The sequence below is a fragment of the Tachyglossus aculeatus genome, chromosome 21 (genome assembly GCF_015852505.1).
Source record: "Tachyglossus aculeatus isolate mTacAcu1 chromosome 21, mTacAcu1.pri, whole genome shotgun sequence".
Taxonomy (NCBI): Eukaryota; Metazoa; Chordata; class Mammalia; order Monotremata; family Tachyglossidae; genus Tachyglossus; species Tachyglossus aculeatus.
Genome location: NC_052086.1, coordinates 57,662,700 through 57,675,360, shown reverse-complemented (window position 1 = coordinate 57,675,360; position 12,661 = coordinate 57,662,700). Strand labels below are relative to the sequence as shown.

General features: G+C 45.3%; 1 non-coding gene across 1 annotated transcript; it reads right to left on the bottom strand.

Moving 5' to 3' along the window:
• Window positions 1–9,682: 9,682 nt before the first annotated feature.
• LOC119943070 lies at window positions 9,683–9,820 on the bottom strand. Its single transcript, XR_005455554.1, has one exon. It is a non-coding gene; the product is annotated as a small nucleolar RNA SNORA7 (small nucleolar RNA).
• Window positions 9,821–12,661: the final 2,841 nt, after the last annotated feature.

Genomic DNA, 12,661 nt, shown 5'->3' with positions numbered 1-12,661 from the left:
ATCAACCTACACATCAGGCAAAAACTCCTCACTCGGCTTCAAGGCTCTCCATCACCTCGCCCCCTCCTACCTCACCTCCCCTCTTTCCTTCTACAGCCCAGCCAGCACCCTCCGCTCCTCTGCCGCTAATCTCCTCACTGTGCCTCGTTCTCACCCGTCCCGCCGTCGACCCCCGGCCCACGTCCTCCCCCTGGCCTGGAATGCCCTCCCTCTGCACATCTGCCAAGCTAGCTCTCTTCCTCTCTTCAAAACCCTACTGAGAGCTCACCTCCTCCAAGAGGCCTTCCCAGATTAAGCCCCCTCCTTCCTCTCCCCAACTTCCCCCCCATCCCCCCAGCCCTACCTCCTTCCCCTCCCCACAACACCTGTATATATGTTTGTACAGATTTATTACTCTATTTATTTTACTATTCTATTTATTTTATTTTATTAATATGTGTTGTTTTGTTGTCTGTCTGTCTCCCCCTTCTAGACTGTGAGCCCGCTATTGGGTAAGGACCCTCTCTATATGTTACCAACTTGTACTTCCCAAGCGCTTAGTACAGTGCTCTGCACACAGGAAGCGCTCAATAAATACGATTGAATGAATGAATGAATTGTAATCACATTCCCTGCTCACAAGGAGTTTACAGTCCAGAGGGGATGACCACCCAGCAAATTTGATGATGATGATGTTGAGACGGTGGGAGTAGCATCCCTGTTGGGTGAGTGTTAGGGAGAATTTTTGGAACACTATACCTATGAAAATATTTTAGGGCAACTCTCTGACCCCTGGCCTTTATTATCCTTCATAATAATTACCCTCGTGATATTTGTTAAGTGCCTGCTATATACCAGACGTTACGTTAATTAGGATAGCTCAGACCCCAGAGGTGTTGTCAGGTAGCACTGCTGCCTGATCTTCATCAGAAGACCCGGAATGGAGCTATCTAGGTTTCACAGCACTGTAGTTTAGGTTTGGGGATGGGGATAACTCCATTTTACCAGCAGATTAGTGCTTGGTTTGGCTCTGCTGTAGCAGTGATGATTAGCTCTGAACCATTCATACCCTCTCGCCCGGTTCTCCGTGCCCCGAAGCATACGCTTCAAAATGACCTGCGAGAATAACGGGTCCAAGCCAGTGGCCACGGCACAGAATATCTCTGTAGGATCTCATCAGCAGCTGACATTGTTAGGCCCTCACTCATTTTTCCTAAACCATTGTCGACTGTGGCATAAGCTTAGGTGGGTGTGGAGGGATCGTTTCTGCTCTCTTACAAAACCCTAGAGAAAAGTAAAACAAAACCCCCAAAATGACACTCGTGGACCCCTAAAAGAAAGTAGAAGAAAAATATCGATCTGCATGAACAGAGGTTTTGTTTCCAATTTACTAATTAGCGTTTCTTTAGGAAAAGCGCCTTTGGGACACTGGACCCTGCCCTTCGGTCCACGGCTAGAAGTGTAACCGGCCTTTTAAGGGGCCCGTCCACCTCCCTACCCCAGAACACTGGGCACTCATCCAGTCTGCGCACTGAAGAAACATCATGCTTCTATCCGAATGGGACGATAATACATGCAAACGAGCAACACTGCACTTACGAATGGTGTAAAAAGAGACGTCACGGACAACAGTGTTTCCAAATGGGGGCCAGGGGACTATCTTTTATAAAGATGCTTGAGCCACGGACCATCACGTTATCTTTCAGCAATTCAGACTAGGCGGTAGAAATGGGGAAATAAATAAATATGACATCTTTCACTCTAAACTGGATCGACTAAGAGCTGTGAAGCCCCAGGGATTTATTTTTCAAGAGGGAGGGGAGTGATATCACCTGGCCGGGGACCAGCTCCCATCAACGATCATCCCACTAGTTGTTAACCTCTGACCTTGGATGACTCTCAGCCTCCACTGGGGTCTGGGTGGAGGGATTGGTTCAGCTGAGCTGGAAGGATTCAAGCCCGATTTGACCCACCCACGGTATTCATGCAGCTTAAGCACTCAGCCATCTGGAAGGTCATAAATGTCTTAGTGAAACTCAATGTGCCCAAGAGAAAGCCTTAGGGGTGCTGCGTGTGAGGGGTGCACTGGCCATCTGCCTGACAGATGGCACCCCTTCTTCCAGAGAAAGAGAGGGCCCATCAGGATCCTGGTGGCGACGTGCAGTTGTTGCTCTCTTTAATGAAGGAACTCCATCCTCCAGTGAGAGGGTCCCAGGCATCCTCCTCCAGTCAGTCAATCATATTTATTGAGCACTGTGTGCACAGCACTGTACTAAGCGCATGGGAGAGCACAATACAACAATGAACAGACACATACCCTGCCCACACCGAGCTCTCCCGTATGGCAAAGGAAAATGGACAAGGGAAGAAGGAGATTACCATCTCCATATCATAGTTGAGAGGCCCACAGAAGTGCAGTGACTTTCTCAAAGTCCCACAGCAAGACGAAGTGAGGATGGAGGAAGACGGGATCAAACTAAAGTTTAAAGACAACTTCTGCAATCTCCCTGGGTCAGCTAGTGGGAGCGAGGGCGGCAGTAAGGAAGGCAATGAAATATCAATAATGCCGCTTGTCCCACTAAAACAAAGTTCTTGATTTGGGACCCATGTGAAATCCTGCCCATGTTAGACCTGAGGATACCACTTTTTCCCTGGACTCTCCTCCACTTCTATATTTTCTATATAGGCACTAGCTTTAACTACAGTGACCAAGTGTGCATAATCCCTCTGTCCTTAAGAGAAAGCAAAGGAGAAGATTTACCCTTTAACGTTGGTTACATTTCCTCTGTGGGAAAGCTTGTCAGGGTCCTTTGGACCAAGACTACAGGTCTCACCTACTTCATGGAGGTCCTGGGAATTCAGGGAATTTCTAAAGATCATCATTTTCATGGCCTGGGCCTCCATCGGGAGATATACAGAGGGCTGGGCAGGAGTGGGAGGGGAGGGCAAAGGGGAGGAGATGAAATGAAGGCCTTTTTTCAACTACAATCCCGGGAAAGGGGTACAACCCACCAATATCTAAAATAAGATGAGGAACTGGCATAAAAAAATTAGCTGATGATCAAGGACGACAGACAGAGAAAGAGGACGAAGTGGAGAGAAGGGGGAGGAGCAAGATGAGAAGGAGGAATATGAGGAAGAGTGAGAGAAGGAAGAAGACGAAGAGAACAGGAGAAAGAAGAAGAATCAATCGTATTTATCGAGCTCCTACTGGGTACAGAGCATTGTACTGAGCAATTGGGAGAGTACAGTATAACGATGTAAAAGAGTTGGAAGACATGATGGCTGCCCACACTGAACTTACAGCCTGGAGTAGGATCTGGAAGAGAAGTAATAGAAGGTGGAAGAGGTGAAGGAAGTTCAACAAAATGGGAAGGGGTTAGGTGAGACCAACCTGGGAACTGATTTCCACTGGGATAGTCTCCCAAAGGGAAAAATGGATTGAATTGTGATCCATGTAATCCAGGAACTTTCCTGAATGAGAACACTGTGTGGGAACTGAGGGAAGCTCTCTGCCCTGGGAAACAATATATTTTGGTAGAAAGGAAAAAAGCAATAGTCACTGCACTAATAAATGAAAGAAACTCGTTTACTACCTTCAATCCAAACTAAATACAAAAGCAGAGGTCCTTCCTAGGGTCTTTTATGAGGAACAGACAAGTCGCAAGACCAAAGCTACGCAGCATTCCTTGGGAACAAGACTAAATAATATCATGTTGACATTAGTGAGCCCGCTGTTGGGTACGGACTGTCTCTACATGTTGCCAACTTGTACTTCCCAAGCACTTAGTACAGTGCTCTGCACACAGTAAGCGCTCAATAAATACGACAATGAATTAATTAATTAATAGATACACTTCTTATAATAACCATATCCCGTGACTGCAAGGAACACTGAACTGAACACAAGAAGTTACTGGAAAAAGTCTGGCATCGTAGTTCCCCATTGAATTATAGGCTCTTTGAGGGCAGTAGTAGTAGTAGTAAGTAGTAGTAGGAGCACCAGTCATATCATTTACTAAGTGACCATTGGGTCCAATGCACCATATTCAGTGCTTGGGATGCCCAAAGCCAAAGAACAAGTGACACATCCCCTGTCCTGCAAACAGCTTACACTCTAATGGGCAAGGATCATGTTTACTAATTCTATTTTCTCAAGTGCTTCATACAGTGATCTGAACATAACTACCCAATGAAAACTATTATCATTGTGGTTTTTATTAAGGGCTTACTATGTGCCAGGCACTGAAGGAAGGCGAGCTCAGGAAGGACAGAAACTTCCCATGGAGCAGGAGGGCCGGGAATGGGTCTGCTTATTGTTTCATTGTACTTTTCCAAGCACTTAGCACAGTGTTCTGCACACAATAAACGCTCAATAAATACAATTGAAGGAATAAATGAATGAATCAGTGTTACTGACTGATTTTAGAGAAAAGTGCTTAACTGGACTCCTCCAGAAGAAAGAGTTCATCTGCTAAGTCAGTCAATTTTGTCTATTGCGTGTCCATTAAAAATGGAATGCTGGACTTGGATTTGAGCTAACTTCGTTTTCTAGGGCTCTGTGAGCAGGTCCTCTGCACCTGCTTTAATGAAGCAGGTTTGATGGTTCCTATGGGAGATCAGGTCACCTCTTTGCATTTGGGACCTGCGTTATGGGTGCGAAATATCGATAAAGGGGGTTTAAGGGAGGCCTCCCAACGTGGTTTAGGAAAATCCAAATTCAAAGGAAAGGCTAGGAAAACATGAATCTGTACAAGAGGCAGCTCAGGGGTGGCAGGATAGTACCTGCCAAGGATTAGCAAAGAGGAAGCCGTGGAGGGATTACTTCTGAAGTCTGCAGACACAACACACAGTTGCTACTTTTCTGTGATTTGACCTGGGGGAGCAAAAAAATTGGTTCCCAGAGTTGCAACACCACATCGTGATTCATGCCGGCAGGGAGGGGGATTCCAGATCAAACTCCTTTTGGGATATCGTCCTATCAACCTTCCAGCTCACCTCCCCGAGGCCGATCCTGAGAAATGCCAAGAGTCTGGCACGGTGACTGCAGACCTAGCGAACACACAGAAACTGCAGTAAGGAACATCTGAGCCCCAGGGGTCTTGGCTGCCATGGGATATTTCCAAACCACCCTTAATAAGTAAGGTCCCAGCACAGCTTGTGATGGCTGGAGATTAGTTCTAGTTAGCGAGGGGCCGTTTTTGACTGGCACATCCTTTGTAGAGCTTGTTGCATGTCTCTGTCTCACCTGGGGTTTCCCTGACTACCAGGGTGCCGCTGCTCTGAGTAACAGTGATGACGATGATGATGAGGAGGATAACTGAATAGTAATCACAATAATAAACCTTTATTAAGGACTTACAGTTGTGACCTAAGCGACTTACAGTTGTGACCTAATGCTCTCAAGTCTCCTTTCAGGGCCTAAGGAAGATCCAACTAATGCACCCTTTTGGGAGCGGTTGAGAGTAAACAGTCCATTCTCCTCTCCCTTATATCCTTTCCTGGAGCCAGGTTTCTACCAGGATTGAAGAGAGAAACATTCACGCTGTACTTCCCAAGTGCTTAGTACAGTGCTCTGCACACAGTAAGCGCTCAATAAACACAATTGATTGATTGATAGTAATTTCCTTGACTCCTGAGAGACACCGTGGCCTAGTGGAAAGAACTCAGGCCTAGGAGTCAGGAGGACTGTGTTCTAATCCCAGCTCTGCCATTTACCTGCCAGGTGACCTTGGGCAAGTCATTTAACTTGCCTGTGCCTCATTTTCCTCATCTGTAAAATGGGGATAAAATACCTGTTCTCCCCACCCATAGATTATGAACCCCATGTGAGGCTGTGTCCAGCCTGCTTACATGCTACCTATCCCTGCGCTTAGTACAGTGCTTGGCACATAATAAGCATTTAAAAGACACCGTGATTATTATTATTGTCAGCAATGCAGACCCCCTCCACAAGTCTTCAGTGATGGCCCAGGAAACCCCCAGGAGTAGGGACAGTGTGGGGACCCTAGCTATGACCCACTGAAACATGGTGGTGGTTTTTCCAGTGTCTGTGCCTCTCCATGGGGCATGGGGCATTAGGGCTTATGCCCAGGTCCAGGATGGCTGCTGAGCAGCCTGGTCCCTAAGGCCAGGGAGGGTGGGAAATGCTCTCCCCTCCCCTACAAGTGCACCTCTACTCCCTCTTGAAGACCAAAATCAGTTAAAGAAAATCAGAGCCTTGAGACAAATAATTTCTATTCTAGAGGACACGATAAATGGACACAATGGGCCCTATTCTCTTAGTACTCTCAGGTCAGGAAAATAGAGAGAAGCAGTAACTTTTTCCAGACACTGGGATGAAGTCAAGTAGAGAACATTTAATGGGCCTCTTCCAGCGCTCTAGATCTTACCTGCAAAAGGCAAGCAATTTATTCCCAGAATCCTATTTATTTTGTTATTTTTTATTATAAATTATCATTATGGTGGTGGTTGATATTGAGAGCAATAAATAAACACGATTGAATGAATAAGTATTTATTGAGCACTGACTTAATGGTCTTATTATTATTATTATACTGGCTTTAGCTAAGCACTATGTGCCAAGCACTTGTCCCAAGCATTGGGGTAGGTCTAAGATAATCAGTTTAGACAGTAGTCCCTGTCCCATGCACTGGGGTAGGTCTAAGATAATCAGTTTAGACAGTAGTCCCTGTCCCACATGAGTCTCAGAGTCTAAGAAGAAGGGAGAACAGGTTTCAAATCTCCATTTTACAAATGAGGAAACTGAGGTACAGAGAAGTTAAGTGATTTGCCCAAGGTCACAAAGCAAGCAAGTGACAGAGCTAGGATTAGAACCCAGGTCCTCTGATTCCCAGGCCCTTGGCCTTTCCCCTGGACCACACCTCTCCTCTTGCCTGAAACTGTGCATAACTCAAAATTAACCGTAGATCTTGCCCAATATCTTCAAATCAAAATTTTCACAAGATCTAGGGAAAGGATTAAAACATATTCAGGAGAAAGGTGAATGCCCAACACAGTTTTGTCCCAATACGGAACACCAAACAACTGTACAAATATAAACTCTTCAAGAAGTTCCCTTCCCCCTTGCCAGGAAGCATTTGAAATAGTTTCTGATTCAGGGATATAAACAAAGTTGGTAACTAGGTTACAAAGGGCCTGTCGAAACGGTGGCAAGGAAACGAGTTGGAATTTGAATGTTCCTTATTCCACTCCCCCACTCTCACAGAGGACTGACTTCAACATCCAGGGAACGTTCCTCACTCTTCCAAAGTCCATTTTCATTCACCCGGGACTAGTCTATAAAGAAAGTAAAAAACAAGTGGTCTCTGGTTCGGTTTCCTCTGTGCTTCTGCTGACTTGTCTGGGGCTTCTACACCTACAATTCAACTTGGAACACTGGGTTGGAAGAGGGTAGGGTGAAATGGAGCATTGAGCCCAGGCAGGTTTGCCCATGTGCAAGAGAGCAGGGGGAGGAGGTGGGGGAATTTATAATTTGGGGATACAAAGGCACTGAGAGAAAATTATGTGCTTTAATTTTCTTTCTCCTGACACCCATTTTGTCCTTATGTGTGTTCCAGCCCTTCCGATTTCACTGGCTCATAGCAAAACTATCTGGAGGAGGACTTCGTATGCTTTACGGAGATTGAGACCATTATGTTCTAATTTTGTGTAATTATCTTCCAAAGAGCAGTTGTGTGTTTTCTCCCTCTACCCCTCAATTTTACTTCAGGGCACAGGTCTCTGCAAAGGACTCTTAGCAAACTTTTAACCTCTCACATACTGCCATAATTGGGCCGTTAGCTCTGTGGCTGTCATTTGTTCCACTGCTCCTACTTGCCTTTCACCCATTTCCGCCAGTTTAAGCTTCCACAGCCAGCTCTGGAGTTAACACACTTCCCTGAATGCCCAATCAAATGGAAGCGATTCAGGTTCCAGGGGAAATCTGATTCAATCAATCCATTAACCAATCGTATTTACTGAGTGCTTATTATGTGCAACACAACAACACAATATAACCAACACATTCCCTGCCCACAACGAGCTAGAATTCTAGAGGGGGAGACAGATGCTAACATAAATAAATAAATTACGGATACATACATAAGTGCAGTAGGACTGAGTTGGGGGGTGAATCAAGGGAGCAAGCCAGGGTGACGCAGAAGGGAGTGGGAAAAGAGGAAATTAGGGCTTAGTCAGGGAAGGCCTCCTGAAGGAGATGTGCCTTCAATAAGGCTTTGAATGTGGGGAGAGTCTGTCAGATATGAAAAGGAGGGGCGTTCCAGGCCAGAGGCAGGATGTGGGCGAGAGGTCGGCGATGAGAGAGACAGGATCGAGGCACAGCAAGTAGGTTGGCGTTACAGGAGCCAAGAGCCCGGGGTGGGTTGCAGTAAGAGAGTAGAGAGGTGAGATAGGAGGGGACAAGGTGATTGCGGGCTTTAAAGCCGATGGTAAGGAGTCTCTGTTTGATGTGGAGGTGGGTGGGTAATCACTGGAGGTTCTCAAGGATTGGAGAAACATGGTTCCTTAGTGACGGAGCAGATTTCACTTGTCCTCAGGACTTCCTCTCCCCCGCCCTCCCCTCCATTCCTAGATTGTGAACCCCTTGAAGGTCAGGGATATTGTCGAATTTTCACCCATGTAATCTTTCCTAGCACTTACATACACACAGTGTAAGCACTTAACAACTACGATTACTACTATCAATCGATTAATCAACAATCGTATTTACTGAGCGCTTACCGTGGGCAGGGCACTGTATTGAGCGCTTGGGAGAGTACAATATAACAGTTGCTAGACATGTTCCCTGTCCACAAGGAGCAGGGAACTAGAGGGGAGACAGACATTAATATAAATAGATGAAATACAGATATGCATATGTGTTGTGGAGTGAGGGTAGGGTGAATAAAGGATACAAATCCAAGCCCAAGAGTGATACAGAAGGGAGTGGGAAAGGAGGCAATGAGGGCTTAGTCTGGGAAGGCCTCCGATGAGATGTGGTTTTAATAAGGTTTTGAAGGTGAGGGGAATGATGGTCTGTTGGATGTGAAGGATATAAACTACTACTATGAATACTAAGTCCAACTCCAGTGCTTAGAACAGTGCTTTGCACATAGTAAGCGCTTAATAAATGCCATTAAAAAAAACCCTCCCCTTTAGCTCCCAGACCAACACACACATACACACTGTGCTCTAGTGGATACAGCACAGGCCTGGGAATCAGAAGGATATGGATTCTAATCCCTATCTGTGCCACTTGTCTGCTGTGTGACCTTGGGCAAGTCACTTAACTTCTCTGTGCCTCAGTTTCCCTATCTGCAAAATCAGGACTCAATACCTGTTCTCTTTCTTACTTAGATTGTGTCTGACCTGATTTCCTTGTATCTACCCCAGTGCTTAGAGACAGAGTAAACACTTAACAAATGCCACAGTTAATTTTATTTTCATTTTGGGGTCTGCACTCCAAAACCACCCTTTTCTTGCCTAGTCTTACGCTGTCAACTCGTCTCCGACCCATAGCGACTCCGTGGACACCTCTGTCACAGAACACCTACCATCTGTAATCATTCTGGTAGCGTAGCCAGATAGTTTTCTTGGTAAAAATGTGGAAGTGGTGTACCGCTGTCTCCTTCTGAGCAGTAAAATTGAGTTTATGCTCTTGACTCTGTCCCAAGCTGCTGCTGCCCAGCCCAGGTGACTTTTGACTTGTAGCAGATTGCCTTCTACTCGCTAGCCATTGCCCAAGCTAGGAATGGAATGGGTATGCCTCTGCTTGACTCTCCCTCCCTTAGCAGAGCGTGGTAGAGTACTGGAAACTCTCCAGGTCTGATCCTGAGAGGGGCCAAAACCCCCTACCCTCTCATACGCATCCCCCACCCACTCTGGCCAAAATAGGGAAGGATAGAAATGTCATTTTGCTCCAAAGATACTCCAAAGTGGCTGGGAATTTTTGAAATCAATTAAGGACTTTCAGAAAACTTTTTTTCTAAAAATTCCCCACCAGCAGGTTCCTCAGCTTCTGCTTTCCCCAGCTCCTCTTGCCCTTTGCAAGATTCAATCGTATTTACTGAGCGCTTACCGTGTGCACAGCACTGTACTAAGCGCTTGGGAAGTACAAGTTGGCAACATATAGAGACGGTCCCTACTCAACAACGGGCTCACAGTCTAGAAGAAGATGAGAGGGACCTAGCCCAGAGAGATCCACTTCACTCTAACCACGACCTCCAACTAGAAAAGTGGAGTCAATTTTTTGATCGAGCAAGGGGTCACAGGTGCAAATTGTCTGGAAAACAGAGGCTGAATGATTAGCCAGGTATTTAAGTCCTGAGACACCTATCAATTGATCAATCAGTGGTATTTGCTGTTTGTTTACTATGCACGGAGCACTATATGTAGCGTTTGGGAGAGTATAATTCAACAGAATTAGCAAATACGTTCCCTGTCCACAAGGAGCTTACAGTCTATCCACGTGAAATATCCAGATACAGTGTTGTAATAGAGGCCAAAGTGGTTTGGGGGATCATATCCAGATTATTTGCATCTGTCGACTCAACATCTAAATAATTTTTTCTTCAAGGCCTGCTTGGTCCATTAAACACTGTATGTATCACCTCCCATTGCCCTGCCCTCCCTGGGCTTGAACCCCCTGTTTAACGACCTTCTCTGACTGGTCAGTCCCCTTTTAGACTGTGAGCCCACTGTTGGGTAGGGACTGTCTCTATATGTTGCCAATTTGTACTTCCCAAGCGCTTAGTACAGTGCTCTGCACACAGTAAGCACTCAATAAATACGATTGATGATGATGATGGTCAGTGCCACTGTTTCCCTGCCTCCTAACCCCTTTGTCTGCAGGCTACTGGGGGGCAAGGATGCCTCGCCAACAGCCTCTTACTCACCCAGGGCGAGTAATGTTTTCTGCCAGACGATTAACAATATCCGGAGAAGCAGCGTGGCTCAGTGGAAAGAGCACGGGTTTGGGAGTCAGAGGTCATGGATTCTAATCCCAATTCCACCACGTCTGCTGTGTGACCTTGGGCAAGTCACTTAACTTCTCTGAGCCTCTGTTACCTCATCTGTGAAATGGGGAGTGAGACTGTGAGCCCCACGTGGGACAACCCGATTACCTTGTATCCCCCCAGTGCTTAGAACAGTGCTTCGCACATAGTAAACGCTTAACAAATGCCATTCTTATTATTATTATCTGCCGGGTGAGCACAGAAGAATGCTGATTTCATTCATTTTACCAGAGCTATTTTTCCACAGAGGAGACCAGGTTGGAATTCCAGACCTCTGTTAGTGGGGGATGTGAAAAATACACATATAAAATAAAAATCAATAGAGCAAAAGAGCAAACAGCTCTGCTAGGAATAGAAGAGTGGATGGAGGATTATTAGAGGGCTTCCTTGCCCTGGCCACCAACAATTCACCTCCAATTTCTGGGATTAACATTATTGGGTAATCAGGAAGTCTTACCCCCTTGCTCTTGCTTTCCACTAATCTCACGGCCATGGTTGAATTAAGAAGTTGCAGAACCATTTTTTTAAAACAAAACAAAACATGGCATATCATTAACCATGTCACTCATAATTTTTTTTTGAGAATACTCAAGTGGTATTTGATCTCTAGCCCAAATCCTGGTAGTCCCTATTATAGGAAGCAGCATGGCTCAGTGGAAAGAGCCCAGGCTTGGGAGTCAGAGGTCATGGGTTCAAATCCCGGCTCCGCCGCTTGTCAGCTGTGTGACCTTGGGCAAGTCGCTTCACTTCTCTGTGCCTCAGTTCCCTCATCTGGAAAATGGGGATTCAGACTGTGAGCCCCACGTGGGACAACCTGTAAAAAGGGGATTAAAACTGTGAGCCCCTCATGGGACAACCTGATCACCTTGTATCCTCCCCGGCGCTTAGAACAGTGCTTTGCACATAGTAAGCACTTAACAAATGCCATAATAATAATAATAATTGCTATTATTATTATTATTATGGCATTTGTTAAGTGCTTACTATGCTTAATAGTAATTAATAGTAATAGTGCTTAATAGTAATTATTATTATTATTATTAAAGCAAATTTTTTAAGGTCCTATCTCCTGAGGGCAGGGATTCATTATTCATTCATTCATTCATTCAGCTGGATGAATGAATGAAGAAGAATGAATGAAGGGAGCAATGTCAGGGAGAGGCAGAGATCCTATCTTCTACCTCTATTGTACCCTCTCATGAACTGAGAATAGTGTTCTGTATACAGCAGACACTCAATAAATACTACTGATTGATTTAAATCTCTTAAAAATGGAAACGACTTGATTGAAATCTTTGAAAAATTGAAACTATTTCTTTATATTACAGGAAGTCAACAGTACTCTAAAGCAAGCAAGCAAACCAATCATCCTCACCCTTTCTTAATAAAGCAAAGATTGAGCAAAGGGTCCTAAACTGAATACCATCTGATTGGGTGGCAAAGTACCACAGGTAGCACTAGAAAACAATTTGTTGGCCTGGGTAGATCTGGAGCATTTACTTACACATTAGGGTTCTTGTTTTTGTTTTTGTTTTAATGGTGTTTGATAAGTACACACTGTGGGCCAGGCGCTATACTAAGCTCTGGAGTAGATACAAGCTAGTCATGTTGGATACAGTCCATGTCCCCCATGGGGCTCACAGTATAAATCCCCATTTTACAGATGA